This window comes from Brachyhypopomus gauderio, chromosome 7 (assembly GCF_052324685.1).
Source record: "Brachyhypopomus gauderio isolate BG-103 chromosome 7, BGAUD_0.2, whole genome shotgun sequence".
In the NCBI taxonomy this organism is placed as follows: Eukaryota; Metazoa; Chordata; class Actinopteri; order Gymnotiformes; family Hypopomidae; genus Brachyhypopomus; species Brachyhypopomus gauderio.
The window spans coordinates 214,258-229,087 of NC_135217.1; the positions used below are offsets into that span (position 1 = coordinate 214,258).

General features: G+C 48.1%; 33 non-coding genes across 33 annotated transcripts; all 33 read right to left on the minus strand.

Annotated features, from left to right (window-relative positions):
* Window positions 1-1,190: 1,190 nt before the first annotated feature.
* trnat-agu (transfer RNA threonine (anticodon AGU)) lies at window positions 1,191-1,264 on the minus strand. Its single transcript has one exon. It is a non-coding gene; the product is annotated as a tRNA-Thr (tRNA).
* Window positions 1,265-1,337: 73 nt separating this feature from the next.
* trnar-ucu (transfer RNA arginine (anticodon UCU)) lies at window positions 1,338-1,427 on the minus strand. The gene is given in 2 exon segments: window positions 1,338-1,373; window positions 1,391-1,427. It is a non-coding gene; the product is annotated as a tRNA-Arg (tRNA).
* Window positions 1,428-1,507: 80 nt separating this feature from the next.
* Window positions 1,508-1,581, minus strand: trnat-agu (transfer RNA threonine (anticodon AGU)). Its single transcript has one exon. It is a non-coding gene; the product is annotated as a tRNA-Thr (tRNA).
* Window positions 1,582-2,015: 434 nt separating this feature from the next.
* trnat-agu (transfer RNA threonine (anticodon AGU)) lies at window positions 2,016-2,089 on the minus strand. The gene has a single exon. It is a non-coding gene; the product is annotated as a tRNA-Thr (tRNA).
* Window positions 2,090-2,573: 484 nt separating this feature from the next.
* trnat-agu (transfer RNA threonine (anticodon AGU)) lies at window positions 2,574-2,647 on the minus strand. The gene has a single exon. It is a non-coding gene; the product is annotated as a tRNA-Thr (tRNA).
* A 560-nt stretch (window positions 2,648-3,207) lies between these two features.
* Window positions 3,208-3,281, minus strand: trnat-agu (transfer RNA threonine (anticodon AGU)). Its single transcript has one exon. It is a non-coding gene; the product is annotated as a tRNA-Thr (tRNA).
* Window positions 3,282-3,524: 243 nt separating this feature from the next.
* Window positions 3,525-3,598, minus strand: trnat-agu (transfer RNA threonine (anticodon AGU)). The gene has a single exon. It is a non-coding gene; the product is annotated as a tRNA-Thr (tRNA).
* A 483-nt stretch (window positions 3,599-4,081) lies between these two features.
* trnat-agu (transfer RNA threonine (anticodon AGU)) lies at window positions 4,082-4,155 on the minus strand. Its single transcript has one exon. It is a non-coding gene; the product is annotated as a tRNA-Thr (tRNA).
* A 243-nt stretch (window positions 4,156-4,398) lies between these two features.
* Window positions 4,399-4,472, minus strand: trnat-agu (transfer RNA threonine (anticodon AGU)). Its single transcript has one exon. It is a non-coding gene; the product is annotated as a tRNA-Thr (tRNA).
* A 484-nt stretch (window positions 4,473-4,956) lies between these two features.
* trnat-agu (transfer RNA threonine (anticodon AGU)) lies at window positions 4,957-5,030 on the minus strand. The gene has a single exon. It is a non-coding gene; the product is annotated as a tRNA-Thr (tRNA).
* Window positions 5,031-5,273: 243 nt separating this feature from the next.
* Window positions 5,274-5,347, minus strand: trnat-agu (transfer RNA threonine (anticodon AGU)). Its single transcript has one exon. It is a non-coding gene; the product is annotated as a tRNA-Thr (tRNA).
* A 390-nt stretch (window positions 5,348-5,737) lies between these two features.
* trnar-ucu (transfer RNA arginine (anticodon UCU)) lies at window positions 5,738-5,827 on the minus strand. Its single transcript is given in 2 exon segments — window positions 5,738-5,773; window positions 5,791-5,827. It is a non-coding gene; the product is annotated as a tRNA-Arg (tRNA).
* An 80-nt stretch (window positions 5,828-5,907) lies between these two features.
* Window positions 5,908-5,981, minus strand: trnat-agu (transfer RNA threonine (anticodon AGU)). The gene has a single exon. It is a non-coding gene; the product is annotated as a tRNA-Thr (tRNA).
* A 243-nt stretch (window positions 5,982-6,224) lies between these two features.
* On the minus strand, window positions 6,225-6,298 carry trnat-agu (transfer RNA threonine (anticodon AGU)). Its single transcript has one exon. It is a non-coding gene; the product is annotated as a tRNA-Thr (tRNA).
* Window positions 6,299-6,541: 243 nt separating this feature from the next.
* On the minus strand, window positions 6,542-6,615 carry trnat-agu (transfer RNA threonine (anticodon AGU)). Its single transcript has one exon. It is a non-coding gene; the product is annotated as a tRNA-Thr (tRNA).
* A 483-nt stretch (window positions 6,616-7,098) lies between these two features.
* On the minus strand, window positions 7,099-7,172 carry trnat-agu (transfer RNA threonine (anticodon AGU)). Its single transcript has one exon. It is a non-coding gene; the product is annotated as a tRNA-Thr (tRNA).
* A 243-nt stretch (window positions 7,173-7,415) lies between these two features.
* Window positions 7,416-7,489, minus strand: trnat-agu (transfer RNA threonine (anticodon AGU)). Its single transcript has one exon. It is a non-coding gene; the product is annotated as a tRNA-Thr (tRNA).
* Window positions 7,490-7,973: 484 nt separating this feature from the next.
* Window positions 7,974-8,047, minus strand: trnat-agu (transfer RNA threonine (anticodon AGU)). Its single transcript has one exon. It is a non-coding gene; the product is annotated as a tRNA-Thr (tRNA).
* A 243-nt stretch (window positions 8,048-8,290) lies between these two features.
* Window positions 8,291-8,364, minus strand: trnat-agu (transfer RNA threonine (anticodon AGU)). Its single transcript has one exon. It is a non-coding gene; the product is annotated as a tRNA-Thr (tRNA).
* Window positions 8,365-8,754: 390 nt separating this feature from the next.
* On the minus strand, window positions 8,755-8,844 carry trnar-ucu (transfer RNA arginine (anticodon UCU)). The gene is given in 2 exon segments: window positions 8,755-8,790; window positions 8,808-8,844. It is a non-coding gene; the product is annotated as a tRNA-Arg (tRNA).
* Window positions 8,845-8,924: 80 nt separating this feature from the next.
* trnat-agu (transfer RNA threonine (anticodon AGU)) lies at window positions 8,925-8,998 on the minus strand. The gene has a single exon. It is a non-coding gene; the product is annotated as a tRNA-Thr (tRNA).
* Window positions 8,999-9,705: 707 nt separating this feature from the next.
* trnar-ucu (transfer RNA arginine (anticodon UCU)) lies at window positions 9,706-9,795 on the minus strand. The gene is given in 2 exon segments: window positions 9,706-9,741; window positions 9,759-9,795. It is a non-coding gene; the product is annotated as a tRNA-Arg (tRNA).
* A 321-nt stretch (window positions 9,796-10,116) lies between these two features.
* Window positions 10,117-10,190, minus strand: trnat-agu (transfer RNA threonine (anticodon AGU)). The gene has a single exon. It is a non-coding gene; the product is annotated as a tRNA-Thr (tRNA).
* A 243-nt stretch (window positions 10,191-10,433) lies between these two features.
* Window positions 10,434-10,507, minus strand: trnat-agu (transfer RNA threonine (anticodon AGU)). Its single transcript has one exon. It is a non-coding gene; the product is annotated as a tRNA-Thr (tRNA).
* A 243-nt stretch (window positions 10,508-10,750) lies between these two features.
* Window positions 10,751-10,824, minus strand: trnat-agu (transfer RNA threonine (anticodon AGU)). Its single transcript has one exon. It is a non-coding gene; the product is annotated as a tRNA-Thr (tRNA).
* A 484-nt stretch (window positions 10,825-11,308) lies between these two features.
* On the minus strand, window positions 11,309-11,382 carry trnat-agu (transfer RNA threonine (anticodon AGU)). Its single transcript has one exon. It is a non-coding gene; the product is annotated as a tRNA-Thr (tRNA).
* A 243-nt stretch (window positions 11,383-11,625) lies between these two features.
* On the minus strand, window positions 11,626-11,699 carry trnat-agu (transfer RNA threonine (anticodon AGU)). Its single transcript has one exon. It is a non-coding gene; the product is annotated as a tRNA-Thr (tRNA).
* Window positions 11,700-12,183: 484 nt separating this feature from the next.
* On the minus strand, window positions 12,184-12,257 carry trnat-agu (transfer RNA threonine (anticodon AGU)). The gene has a single exon. It is a non-coding gene; the product is annotated as a tRNA-Thr (tRNA).
* Window positions 12,258-12,500: 243 nt separating this feature from the next.
* Window positions 12,501-12,574, minus strand: trnat-agu (transfer RNA threonine (anticodon AGU)). The gene has a single exon. It is a non-coding gene; the product is annotated as a tRNA-Thr (tRNA).
* Window positions 12,575-13,058: 484 nt separating this feature from the next.
* On the minus strand, window positions 13,059-13,132 carry trnat-agu (transfer RNA threonine (anticodon AGU)). The gene has a single exon. It is a non-coding gene; the product is annotated as a tRNA-Thr (tRNA).
* Window positions 13,133-13,375: 243 nt separating this feature from the next.
* Window positions 13,376-13,449, minus strand: trnat-agu (transfer RNA threonine (anticodon AGU)). The gene has a single exon. It is a non-coding gene; the product is annotated as a tRNA-Thr (tRNA).
* Window positions 13,450-14,250: 801 nt separating this feature from the next.
* On the minus strand, window positions 14,251-14,324 carry trnat-agu (transfer RNA threonine (anticodon AGU)). The gene has a single exon. It is a non-coding gene; the product is annotated as a tRNA-Thr (tRNA).
* A 243-nt stretch (window positions 14,325-14,567) lies between these two features.
* trnat-agu (transfer RNA threonine (anticodon AGU)) lies at window positions 14,568-14,641 on the minus strand. Its single transcript has one exon. It is a non-coding gene; the product is annotated as a tRNA-Thr (tRNA).
* Between the last annotated feature and the right edge of the window lie 189 nt (window positions 14,642-14,830).

Genomic DNA, 14,830 nt, shown 5'->3' on the forward strand with positions numbered 1-14,830 from the left:
AGGCACCGCTGGGATTTGAACCCAGGACTTCCTGTTTACTAGACAGGCGCTATGACCAGCTAAGCCATGGCGCCACGCCATGGCTTTTTACTGTGGATTGGTGTCATTAGTGAGGAGCGATGAATTTTGTTGTTTTCAAAGAAAAAACGACTCTGGGGGGACTCGAACCCACAACCTTTGAATGGCCACACACCTGCGTCTAGAAGTCCAATGTGCTATCCATTGCGCCACAGAGCCCAGTATGTGTTAAAGTTTTGACAGTTGCTCTTCAGCATGAGGCTGAATGTCATGACCTAACAACTGCTTACATAATAGAAAGGCACCGCTGGGATTTGAACCCAGGACTTCCTGTTTACTAGACAGGCGCTATGACCAGCTAAGCCATGGCGCCGCGCCATGGGACTCGAACCCACAACCTTTGAATGGCCACACACCTGCGTCTAGAAGTCTAATGCGCTATCCATTGCGCCACAGAGCCCAGTATGTGTTAAAGTTTTGACAGTTGCTCTTCAGCAGGAGGCTGAATGTCATGACCTAACAACTGCTTACATAATAGAAAGGCACCGCTGGGATTTGAACCCAGGACTTCCTGTTTACTAGACAGGCGCTATGACCAGCTAAGCCATGGCGCCACGCCATGGCTTTTTACTGTGGATTGGTGTCATTAGTGAGGAGCGATGAATTTTGTTGTTTTCAAAGAAAAAACGACTCTGGGGGGACTCGAACCCACAACCTTTGAATGGCCACACACCTGCGTCTAGAAGTCCAATGTGCTATCCATTGCGCCACAGAGCCCAGTATGTGTTAAAGTTTTGACAGTTGCTCTTCAGCATGAGGCTGAATGTCATGACCTAACAACTGCTTACATAATAGAAAGGCACCGCTGGGATTTGAACCCAGGACTTCCTCTTTACTAGACAGGCGATATGACCAGCTAAGCCACGGCGCCACGCCATGGCTTTTTACTGTGGATTGGTGTCATTAGTGAGGAGCGATGAATTTTGTTGTTTTCAAAGAAAAAACGACTCTGGGGGGACTCGAACCCACAACCTTTGAATGGCCACACCTGCGTCTAGAAGTCCAATGTGCTATCCATTGCGCCACAGAGCCCAGTATGTGTTAAAATTTTGACAGTTGCTCTTCAGCATGAGGCTGAATGTCATGACCTAACAACTGCTTACATAATAGAAAGGCACCGCTGGGATTTGAACCCAGGACTTCCTGTTTACTAGACAGGCGCTATGACCAGCTAAGCCACGGCGCCGCGCCATGGCTTTTTACTGTGGATTGGTGTCATTAGTGAGGAGCGATGAATTTTGTTGTTTTCAAAGAAAAAATGACTCTGGTGGGACTCGAACCCACAACCTTTGAATGGCCACACACCTGCGTCTAGAAGTCCAATGCGCTATCCATTGCGCCACAGAGCCCAGTATGTGTTAAAGTTTTGACAGTTGCTCTTCAGCAGGAGGCTAAATGTCATGACCTAAAAACTGCTTACATAAAGGAAAGGCACCGCTGGGATTTGAACCCAGGACTTCCTGTTTACTAGACAGGCGCTATGACCAGCTAAGCCACGGCGCCGCGCCATGGCTTTTTACTGTGCATTGGTGTCATTAGTGAGGAGCGATGAATTTTGTTGTTTTCAAAGAAAAAACGACTCTGGTGGTACTCGAACCCACAACCTTTGAATGGCCACACACCTGCGTCTAGAAGTCCAATGCGCTATCCATTGCTCCACAGAGCCCAGTATGTGTTAAAGTTTTGACAGTTGCTCTTCAGCATGAGGCTGAATGTCATGACCTAACAACTGCTTACATAATAGAAAGGCACCGCTGGGATTTGAACCCAGGACTTCCTTCCTCGAACCAACAACCTTTGAATGGACACACACCTGCGTCTAGAAGTCCAATGCGCTATCCATTGCTCCACAGAGCCCAGTATGTGTTAAAGTTTTGACAGTTGCTCTTCAGCATGAGGCTGAATGTCATGACCTAACAACTGCTTACATAATAGAAAGGCACCGCTGGGATTTGAACCCAGGACTTCCTGTTTACTAGACAGGCGCTATGACCAGCTAAGCCACGGCGCCACGCCATGGCTTTTTACTGTGGATTGGTGTCATTAGTGAGGAGCGATGAATTTTGTTGTTTTCAAAGAAAAAACGACTCTGGTGGTACTCGAACCCACAACCTTTGAATGGCCACACACCTGCGTCTAGAAGTCCAATGCGCTATCCATTGCGCCACAGAGCCCAGTATGTGTTAAAGTTTTGACAGTTGCTCTTCAGCATGAGGCTGAATGTCATGACCTAACAACTGCTTACATAATAGAAAGGCACCGCTGGGATTTGAACCCAGGACTTCCTGTTTACTAGACAGGCGCTATGACCAGCTAAGCCACGGCGCTGCGCCATGGGACTCGAACCCACAACCTTTGAATGGCCACACACCTGCGTCTAGAAGTCCAATGCGCTATCCATTGCGCCACAGAGCCCAGTATGTGTTAAAGTTTTGACAGTTGCTCTTCAGCAGGAGGCTAAATGTCATGACCTAACAACTGCTTACATAAAGGAAAGGCACCGCTGGGATTTGAACCCAGGACTTCCTGTTTACTAGACAGGCGCTATGACCAGCTAAGCCACGGCGCCACGCCATGGCTTTTTACTGTGCATTGGTGTCATTAGTGAGGAGCGATGAATTTTGTTGTTTTCAAAGAAAAAATGACTCGGGTGGGACTCGAACCCACAACCTTTGAATGGCCACACACCTGCGTCTAGAAGTCCAATGCGCTATCCATTGCGCCACAAAGCCCAGTTTGTGTTAAAGTTTTGACAGTTGCTCTTCAGCATGAGGCTGAATGTCATGACCTAACAACTGCTTACATAAATGAAAGGCACCGCTGGGATTTGAACCCAGGACTTCCTGTTTACTAGACAATCGCTATGACCAGCTAAGCCACGGCGCCGCGCCATGGCTTTTTACTGTGCATTGGTGTCAATAGTGAGGAGCGATGAATTTTGTTGTTTTCAAAGAAAAAACAACTCTGGTGGTACTCGAACCCACAACCTTTGAATGGCCACACACCTGCGTCTAGAAGTCCAATGCGCTATCCATTGCGCCACAGAGCCCAGTATGTGTTAAAGTTTTGACAGTTGCTCTTCAGCAGGAGGCTAAATGTCATGACCTAACAACTGCTTACATAAAGGAAAGGCACCGCTGGGATTTGAACCCAGGACTTCCTGTTTACTAGACAGGCGCTATGACCAGCTAAGCCACGGCGCCGCGCCATGGCTTTTTACTGTGCATTGGTGTCATTAGTGAGGAGCGATGAATTTTGTTGTTTTCAAAGAAAAAACGACTCTGGTGGTACTCGAACCCACAACCTTTGAATGGCCACACACCTGCGTCTAGAAGTCCAATGCGCTATCCATTGCGCCACAGAGCCCAGTATGTGTTAAAGTTTTGACAGTTGCTCTTCAGCATGAGGCTGAATGTCATGACCTAACAACTGCTTACATAATAGAAAGGCACCGCTGGGATTTGAACCCAGGACTTCCTGTTTACTAGACAGGCGCTATGACCAGCTAAGCCACGGCGCCACGCCATGGCTTTTTACTGTGGATTGGTGTCATTAGTGAGGAGCGATGAATTTTGTTGTTTTCAAAGAAAAAACGACTCTGGTGGTACTCGAACCCACAACCTTTGAATGGCCACACACCTGCGTCTAGAAGTCCAATGCGCTATCCATTGCGCCACAGAGCCCAGTATGTGTTAAAGTTTTGACAGTTGCTCTTCAGCATGAGGCTGAATGTCATGACCTAACAACTGCTTACATAATAGAAAGGCACCGCTGGGATTTGAACCCAGGACTTCCTGTTTACTAGACAGGCGCTATGACCAGCTAAGCCCAGCGCCGCGCCATGGGACTCGAACCCACAACCTTTGAATGGCCACACACCTGCGTCTAGAAGTCCAATGCGCTATCCATTGCGCCACAGAGCCCAGTATGTGTTAAAGTTTTGACAGTTGCTCTTCAGCAGGAGGCTAAATGTCATGACCTAACAACTGCTTACATAAAGGAAAGGCACCGCTGGGATTTGAACCCAGGACTTCCTGTTTACTAGACAGGCGCTATGACCAGCTAAGCCACGGCGCCGCGCCATGGCTTTTTACTGTGCATTGGTGTCATTAGTGAGGAGCGATGAATTTTGTTGTTTTCAAAGAAAAAATGACTCGGGTGGGACTCGAACCCACAACCTTTGAATGGCCACACACCTGCATCTAGAAGTCCAATGCGCTATCCATTGCGCCACAGAGCCCAGTATGTGTTAAAGTTTTGACAGTTGCTCTTCAGCATGAGGCTGAATGTCATGACCTAACAACTGCTTACATAATAGAAAGGCACCGCTGGGATTTGAACCCAGGACTTCCTGTTTACTAGACAGGCGCTATGACCAGCTAAGCCACGGCGCCACGCCATGGCTTTTTACTGTGGATTGGTGTCATTAGTGAGGAGCGATGAATTTTGTTGTTTTCAAAGAAAAAACGACTCTGGTGGTACTCAAACCCACAACCTTTGAATGGCCACACACCTGCGTCTAGAAGTCCAATGCGCTATCCATTGCGCCACAGTGCCCAGTATGTGTTAAAGTTTTGACAGTTGCTCTTCAGCATGAGGCTGAATGTCATGACCTAACAACTGCTTACATAATAGAAAGGCACAGCTGGGATTTGAACCCAGGACTTCCTGTTTACTAGACAGGCGCTATAACCAGCTAAGCCACGGCGCCGTGCCATGGGACTCGAACCCACAACCTTTGAATGGCCACACACCTGCGTCTAGAAGTCCAATGCGCTATCCATTGCGCCACGGAGCCCAGTATGTGTTAAAGTTTTGACAGTTGCTCTTCAGCAGGAGGCTAAATGTCATGACCTAACAACTGCTTACATAAAGGAAAGGCACCGCTGGGATTTGAACCCAGGACTTCCTGTTTACTAGACAGGCGCTATGACCAGCTAAGCCACGGCGCCGCGCCATGGCTTTTTACTGTGCATTGGTGTCATTAGTGAGGAGTGATGAATTTTGTTGTTTTCAAAGAAAAAATGACTCGGGTGGGACTCGAACCCACAACCTTTGAATGGCCACACACCTGCGTCTAGAAGTCCAATGCGCTATCCATTGCGCCACAGAGCCCAGTATGTGTTAAAGTTTTGACAGTTGCTCTTCAGCAGGAGGCTAAATGTCATGACCTAACAACTGCTTACATAAAGGAAAGGCACCGCTGGGATTTGAACCCAGGACTTCCTGTTTACTAGACAGGCGCTATGACCAGCTAAGCCACGGCGCCGCGCCATGGCATTTTACTGTGCATTGGTGTCATTAGTGAGGAGCGATGAATTTTGTTGTTTTCAAAGAAAAAACGACTCTGGTGGTACTCGAACCCACAACCTTTGAATGGCCACACACCTGCGTCTAGAAGCCCAATGCGCTATCCATTGCTCCACAGAGCCCAGTATGTGTTAAAGTTTTGACAGTTGCTCTTCAGCATGAGGCTGAATGTCATGACCTAACAACTGCTTACATAATAGAAAGGCACCGCTGGAATTTGAACCCAGGACTTCCTGTTTACTAGACAGGCGCTATGACCAGCTAAGCCACGGCGCCACGCCATGGCTTTTTACTGTGGATTGGTGTCATTAGTGAGGAGCGATGAATTTTGTTGTTTTCAAAGCAAAAACGACTCTGGTGGGACTCGAACCCACAACCTTTGAATGGCCACACACCTGCGTCTAGAAGTCCAATGCGCTATCCATTGCGCCACAGAGCCCAGTATATGTTAAAGTTTTGACAGTTGCTCTTCAGCAGGAGGCTAAATGTCATGACCTAACAACTGCTTACATAAAGGAAAGGCACCGCTGGGATTTGAACCCAGGACTTCCTGTTTACTAGACAGGCGCTATGACCAGCTAAGCCACGGCGCCGCGCCATGGCTTTTTACTGTGCATTGGTGTCAATAGTGAGGAGCGATGAATTTTGTTGTTTTCAAAGAAAAAACAACTCTGGTGGTACTCGAACCCACAACCTTTGAATGGCCACACACCTGCGTCTAGAAGTCCAATGCGCTATCCATTGCGCCACAGAGCCCAGTATGTGTTAAAGTTTTGACAGTTGCTCTTCAGCAGGAGGCTAAATGTCATGACCTAACAACTGCTTACATAAAGGAAAGGCACCGCTGGGATTTGAACCCAGGACTTCCTGTTTACTAGACAGGCGCTATGACCAGCTAAGCCACGGCGCCGCGCCATGGCTTTTTACTGTGCATTGGTGTCATTAGTGAGGAGCGATGAATTTTGTTGTTTTCAAAGAAAAAACGACTCTGGTGGTACTCGAACCCACAACCTTTGAATGGCCACACACCTGCGTCTAGAAGTCCAATGCGCTATCCATTGCGCCACAGAGCCCAGTATGTGTTAAAGTTTTGACAGTTGCTCTTCAGCATGAGGCTGAATGTCATGACCTAACAACTGCTTACATAATAGAAAGGCACCGCTGGGATTTGAACCCAGGACTTCCTGTTTACTAGACAGGCGCTATGACCAGCTAAGCCACGGCGCCACGCCATGGCTTTTTACTGTGGATTGGTGTCATTAGTGAGGAGCGATGAATTTTGTTGTTTTCAAAGAAAAAACGACTCTGGTGGTACTCGAACCCACAACCTTTGAATGGCCACACACCTGCGTCTAGAAGTCCAATGCGCTATCCATTGCGCCACAGAGCCCAGTATGTGTTAAAGTTTTGACAGTTGCTCTTCAGCATGAGGCTGAATGTCATGACCTAACAACTGCTTACATAATAGAAAGGCACCGCTGGGATTTGAACCCAGGACTTCCTGTTTACTAGACAGGCGCTATGACCAGCTAAGCCCAGCGCCGCGCCATGGGACTCGAACCCACAACCTTTGAATGGCCACACACCTGCGTCTAGAAGTCCAATGCGCTATCCATTGCGCCACAGAGCCCAGTATGTGTTAAAGTTTTGACAGTTGCTCTTCAGCAGGAGGCTAAATGTCATGACCTAACAACTGCTTACATAAAGGAAAGGCACCGCTGGGATTTGAACCCAGGACTTCCTGTTTACTAGACAGGCGCTATGACCAGCTAAGCCACGGCGCCGCGCCATGGCTTTTTACTGTGCATTGGTGTCATTAGTGAGGAGCGATGAATTTTGTTGTTTTCAAAGAAAAAATGACTCGGGTGGGACTCGAACCCACAACCTTTGAATGGCCACACACCTGCATCTAGAAGTCCAATGCGCTATCCATTGCGCCACAGAGCCCAGTATGTGTTAAAGTTTTGACAGTTGCTCTTCAGCATGAGGCTGAATGTCATGACCTAACAACTGCTTACATAATAGAAAGGCACCGCTGGGATTTGAACCCAGGACTTCCTGTTTACTAGACAGGCGCTATGACCAGCTAAGCCACGGCGCCACGCCATGGCTTTTTACTGTGGATTGGTGTCATTAGTGAGGAGCGATGAATTTTGTTGTTTTCAAAGAAAAAACGACTCTGGTGGTACTCAAACCCACAACCTTTGAATGGCCACACACCTGCGTCTAGAAGTCCAATGCGCTATCCATTGCGCCACAGTGCCCAGTATGTGTTAAAGTTTTGACAGTTGCTCTTCAGCATGAGGCTGAATGTCATGACCTAACAACTGCTTACATAATAGAAAGGCACAGCTGGGATTTGAACCCAGGACTTCCTGTTTACTAGACAGGCGCTATAACCAGCTAAGCCACGGCGCCGTGCCATGGGACTCGAACCCACAACCTTTGAATGGCCACACACCTGCGTCTAGAAGTCCAATGCGCTATCCATTGCGCCACGGAGCCCAGTATGTGTTAAAGTTTTGACAGTTGCTCTTCAGCAGGAGGCTAAATGTCATGACCTAACAACTGCTTACATAAAGGAAAGGCACCGCTGGGATTTGAACCCAGGACTTCCTGTTTACTAGACAGGCGCTATGACCAGCTAAGCCACGGCGCCGCGCCATGGCTTTTTACTGTGCATTGGTGTCATTAGTGAGGAGTGATGAATTTTGTTGTTTTCAAAGAAAAAATGACTCGGGTGGGACTCGAACCCACAACCTTTGAATGGCCACACACCTGCGTCTAGAAGTCCAATGCGCTATCCATTGCGCCACAGAGCCCAGTATGTGTTAAAGTTTTGACAGTTGCTCTTCAGCAGGAGGCTAAATGTCATGACCTAACAACTGCTTACATAAAGGAAAGGCACCGCTGGGATTTGAACCCAGGACTTCCTGTTTACTAGACAGGCGCTATGACCAGCTAAGCCACGGCGCCGCGCCATGGCATTTTACTGTGCATTGGTGTCATTAGTGAGGAGCGATGAATTTTGTTGTTTTCAAAGAAAAAACGACTCTGGTGGTACTCGAACCCACAACCTTTGAATGGCCACACACCTGCGTCTAGAAGCCCAATGCGCTATCCATTGCTCCACAGAGCCCAGTATGTGTTAAAGTTTTGACAGTTGCTCTTCAGCATGAGGCTGAATGTCATGACCTAACAACTGCTTACATAATAGAAAGGCACCGCTGGAATTTGAACCCAGGACTTCCTGTTTACTAGACAGGCGCTATGACCAGCTAAGCCACGGCGCCACGCCATGGCTTTTTACTGTGGATTGGTGTCATTAGTGAGGAGCGATGAATTTTGTTGTTTTCAAAGCAAAAACGACTCTGGTGGGACTCGAACCCACAACCTTTGAATGGCCACACACCTGCGTCTAGAAGTCCAATGCGCTATCCATTGCGCCACAGAGCCCAGTATATGTTAAAGTTTTGACAGTTGCTCTTCAGCAGGAGGCTAAATGTCATGACCTAACAACTGCTTACATAAAGGAAAGGCACCGCTGGGATTTGAACCCAGGACTTCCTGTTTACTAGACAGGCGCTATGACCAGCTAAGCCACGGCGCCGCGCCATGGCTTTTTACTGTGCATTGGTGTCATTAGTGAGGAGCGATGAATTTTGTTGTTTTCAAAGAAAAAATGACTCGGGTGGGACTCGAACCCACAACCTTTGAATGGCCACACACCTGCGTCTAGAAGTCCAATGCGCTATCCATTGCGCCACAAAGCCCAGTTTGTGTTAAAGTTTTGACAGTTGCTCTTCAGCATGAGGCTGAATGTCATGACCTAACAACTGCTTTCATAAAGGAAAGGCACCGCTGGGATTTGAACCCAGGACTTCCTGTTTACTAGACAGGCGCTATGACCAGCTAAGCCACGGCACCGCGCCATGGCTTTTTACTGTGCATTGGTGTCATTAGTGAGGAGCGATGAATTTTGTTGTTTTCAAAGAAAAAACGACTCTGGTGGTACTCGAACCCACAACCTTTGAATGGCCACACACCTGCGTCTAGAAGTCCAATGCGCTATCCATTGCTCCACAGAGCCCAGTATGTGTTAAAGTTTTGACAGTTGCTCTTCAGCATGAGGCTGAATGTCATGACCTAACAACTGCTTACATAATAGAAAGGCACCGCTGGAATTTGAACCCAGGACTTCCTGTTTACTAGACAGGCGCTATGACCAGCTAAGCCACGGCGCCACGCCATGGCTTTTTACTGTGGATTGGTGTCATTAGTGAGGAGCGATGAATTTTGTTGTTTTCAAAGCAAAAACGACTCTGGTGGGACTCGAACCCACAACCTTTGAATAGCCACACACCTGCGTCTAGAAGTCCAATGCGCTATCCATTGCGCCACAGAGCCCAGTATGTGTTAAAGTTTTGACAGTTGCTCTTCAGCATGAGGCCGAATGTCATGACCTAACAACTGCTTACATAATAGAAAGGCACCGCTGGGATTTGAACCCAGGACTTCCTGTTTACTAGACAGGCGCTATAACCAGCTAAGCCATGGCGCCGCGCCATGGGACTCGAACCCACAACCTTTGAATGGCCACACACCTGCGTCTAGAAGTCCAATGCGCTATCCATTGCGCCACGGAGCCCAGTATGTGTTAAAGTTTTGACAGTTGCTCTTCAGCAGGAGGCTAAATGTCATGACCTAACAACTGCTTACATAAAGGAAAGGCACCGCTGGGATTTGAACCCAGGACTTCCTGTTTACTAGACAGGCGCTATGACCAGCTAAGCCACGGCGCCGCGCCATGGCTTTTTACTGTGCATTGGTGTCATTAGTGAGGAGTGATGAATTTTGTTGTTTTCAAAGAAAAAATGACTCGGGTGGGACTCGAACCCACAACCTTTGAATGGCCACACACCTGCGTCTAGAAGTCCAATGCGCTATCCATTGCGCCACAGAGCCCAGTATGTGTTAAAGTTTTGACAGTTGCTCTTCAGCAGGAGGCTAAATGTCATGACCTAACAACTGCTTACATAAAGGAAAGGCACCGCTGGGATTTGAACCCAGGACTTCCTGTTTACTAGACAGGCGCTATGACCAGCTAAGCCACGGCGCCGCGCCATGGCTTTTTACTGTGCATTGGTGTCATTAGTGAGGAGCGATGAATTTTGTTGTTTTCAAAGAAAAAACGACTCTGGTGGTACTCGAACCCACAACCTTTGAATGGCCACACACCTGCGTCTAGAAGTCCAATGCGCTATCCATTGCGCCACAGAGCCCAGTATGTGTTAAAGTTTTGACAGTTGCTCTTCAGCATGAGGCTGAATGTCATGACCTAACAACTGCTTACATAATAGAAAGGCACCGCTGGGATTTGAACCCAGGACTTCCTGTTTACTAGACAGGCGCTATGACCAGCTAAGCCACGGCGCCACGCCATGGCTTTTTACTGTGGATTGGTGTCATTAGTGAGGAGCGATGAATTTTGTTGTTTTCAAAGAAAAAACGACTCTGGTGGTACTCGAACCCACAACCTTTGAATGGCCACACACCTGCGTCTAGAAGTCCAATGCGCTATCCATTGCGCCACAGAGCCCAGTATGTGTTAAAGTTTTGACAGTTGCTCTTCAGCATGAGGCTGAATGTCATGACCTAACAACTGCTTACATAATAGAAAGGCACAGCTGGGATTTGAACCCAGGACTTCCTGTTTACTAGACAGGCGCTATAACCAGCTAAGCCATGGCGCCGCGCCATGGGACTCGAACCCACAACCTTTGAATGGCCACACACCTGCGTCTAGAAGTCCAATGCGCTATCCATTGCGCCACGGAGCCCAGTATGTGTTAAAGTTTTGACAGTTGCTCTTCAGCAGGAGGCTAAATGTCATGACCTAACAACTGCTTACATAAAGGAAAGGCACCGCTGGGATTTGAACCCAGGACTTCCTGTTTACTAGACAGGCGCTATGACCAGCTAAGCCACGGCGCCGCACCATGGCTTTTTACTGTGCATTGGTGTCATTAGTGAGGAGCGATGAATTTTGTTGTTTTCAAAGAAAAAACTACTCTGGTGGGACTCGAACCCACAACCTTTGAATGGCCACACACCTGCGTCTAGAAGTCCAATGCGCTATCCATTGCGCCACAGAGCCCAGTATGTGTTAAAGTTTTGACAGTTGCTCTTCAGCATGAGGCTGAATGTCATGACCTAACAACTGCTTACATAATAGAAAGGCACCGCTGGGATTTGAACCCAGGACTTCCTGTTTACTAGACAGGCGCTATGACCAGCTAAGCCACGGCGCCACGCCATGGCTTTTTACTGTGGATTGGTGTCATTAGTGAGGAGCGATGAATTTTGTTGTTTTCAAAGAAAAAACGACTCTGGTGGTACTCGAACCCACAACCTTTGAATGGCCACACACCTGCGTCTAGAAGTCCAATGCGCTATCCATTGCGCCACAGAGCCCAGTATGTGTTAAAGTTTTGACAGTTGCTCTTCAGCATGAGGCTGAATGTCATGACCTAACAACTGCTTACATAATAGAAAGGCACCGCTGGGATTTGAACCCAGGACTTCCTGTTTACTAGACAGGCGCTATGACCAGCTAAGCCACGGCACCGCGCCATGGGACTCGAACCCACAACCTTTGAATGGCCACACACCTGCGTCTAGAAGTCCAATGCGCTATCCATTGCGCCACAGAGCCCAGTATGTGTTAAAGTTTTGACAGTTGCTCTTCAGCAGGAGGCTAAATGTCATGACCTAACAACTGCTTACATAAAGGAAAGGCACCGCTGGGATTTGAACCCAGGACTTCCTGTTTACTAGACAGGCGCTATGACCAGCTAAGCCACGGCGCCACGCCATGGCTTTTTACTGTGCATTGGTGTCATTAGTGAGGAGCGATGAATTTTGTTGTTTTCAAAGCAAAAACGACTCTGGTGGGACTCGAACCCACAACCTTTGAATAGCCACACACCTGCGTCTAGAAGTCCAATGTGCTATCCATTGCGCCACAGAGCCCAGTATGTGTTAAAGTTTTGACAGTTGCTCTTCAGCATGAGGCTGAATGTCATGACCTAACAACTGCTTACATAATAGAAAGGCACCGCTGGGATTTGAACCCAGGACTTCCTGTTTACTAGACAGGCGCTATGACCAGCTAAGCCACGGCGCCACGCCATGGCTTTTTACTGTGGATTGGTGTCATTAGTGAGGAGCGATGAATTTTGTTGTTTTCAAAGAAAAAACGACTCTGGTGGTACTCGAACCCACAACCTTTGAATGGCCACACACCTGCGTCTAGAAGTCCAATGCGCTATCCATTGCGCCACAGAGCCCAGTATGTGTTAAAGTTTTGACAGTTGCTCTTCAGCATGAGGCTGAATGTCATGACCTAACAACTGCTTACATAATAGAAAGGCACAGCTGGGATTTGAACCCAGGACTTCCTGTTTACTAGACAGGCGCTATAACCAGCTAAGCCATGGCGCCGCGCCATGGGACTCGAACCCACAACCTTTGAATGGCCACACACCTGCGTCTAGAAGTCCAATGCGCTATCCATTGCGCCACGGAGCCCAGTATGTGTTAAAGTTTTGACAGTTGCTCTTCAGCAGGAGGCTAAATGTCATGACCTAACAACTGCTTACATAAAGGAAAGGCACCGCTGGGATTTGAACCCAGGACTTCCTGTTTACTAGACAGGCGCTATGACCAGCTAAGCCACGGCGCCGCGCCATGGCTTTTTACTGTGCATTGGTGTCATTAGTGAGGAGTGATGAATTTTGTTGTTTTCAAAGAAAAAATGACTCGGGTGGGACTCGAACCCACAACCTTTGAATGGCCACACACCTGCGTCTAGAAGTCCAATGCGCTATCCATTGCGCCACAGAGCCCAGTAGGTGTTAAAGTTTTGACAGTTGCTCTTCAGCAGGAGGCTAAATGTCATGACCTAACAACTGCTTACATAAAGGAAAGGCACCGCTGGGATTTGAACCCAGGACTTCCTGTTTACTAGACAGGCGCTATGACCAGCTAAGCCACGGCGCCGCGCCATGGCTTTTTACTGTGCATTGGTGTCATTAGTGAGGAGCGATGAATTTTGTTGTTTTCAAAGAAAAAACGACTCTGGTGGTACTCGAACCCACAACCTTTGAATGGCCACACACCTGCGTCTAGAAGTCCAATGCGCTATCCATTGCTCCACAGAGCCCAGTATGTGTTAAAGTTTTGACAGTTGCTCTTCAGCATGAGGCTGAATGTCATGACCTAACAACTGCTTACATAATAGAAAGGCACCGCTGGAATTTGAACCCAGGACTTCCTGTTTACTAGACAGGCGCTATGACCAGCTAAGCCACGGCGCCACGCCATGGCTTTTTACTGTGGATTGGTGTCATTAGTGAGGAGCGATGAATTTTGTTGTTTTCAAAGAAAAAACTACTCTGGTGGGACTCGAACCCACAACCTTTGAATGGACACACACCTGCGTCTAGAAGTCCAATGCGCTATCCATTGCGCCACAGAGCCCAGTATGTGTTAAAGTTTTGACAGTTGCTCTTCAGCATGAGGCTGAATGTCATGACCTAACAACTGCTTACATAATAGAAAGGCACAGCTGGGATTTGAACCCAGGACTTCCTGTTTACTAGACAGGCGCTATAACCAGCTAAGCCATGGCGCCGCACCATGGGACTCGAACCCACAACCTTTGAATGGCCACACACCTGCGTCTAGAAGTCCAATGCGCTATCCATTGCGCCACGGAGCCCAGTATGTGTTAAAGTTTTGACAGTTGCTCTTCAGCAGGAGGCTAAATGTCATGACCTAACAACTGCTTACATAAAGGAAAGGCACCGCTGGGATTTGAACCCAGGACTTCCTGTTTACTAGACAGGCGCTATGACCAGCTAAGCCACGGCGCCGCACCATGGCTTTTTACTGTGCATTGGTGTCATTAGTGAGGAGTGATGAATTTTGTTGTTTTCAAAGAAAAAATGACTCGGGTGGGACTCGAACCCACAACCTTTGAATGGCCACACACCTGCGTCTAGAAGTCCAATGCGCTATCCATTGCGCCACAGAGCCCAGTATGTGTTAAAGTTTTGACAGTTGCTCTTCAGCAGGAGGCTAAATGTCATGACCTAACAACTGCTTACATAAAGGAAAGGCACCGCTGGGATTTGAACCCAGGACTTCCTGTTTACTAGACAGGCGCTATGACCAGCTAAGCCACGGCGCCACGCCATGGCTTTTTACTGTGCATTGGTGTCATTAGTGAGGAGCGATGAATTTTGTTGTTTTCAAAGAAAAAATGACTCGGGTGGGACTCGAACCAACAACCTTTGAATGGCCACACACCTGCGTCTAGAAGTCCAATGCGCTATCCATTGCGCCACAAAGCCCAGTTTGTGTTAAAGTTTTGACAGTT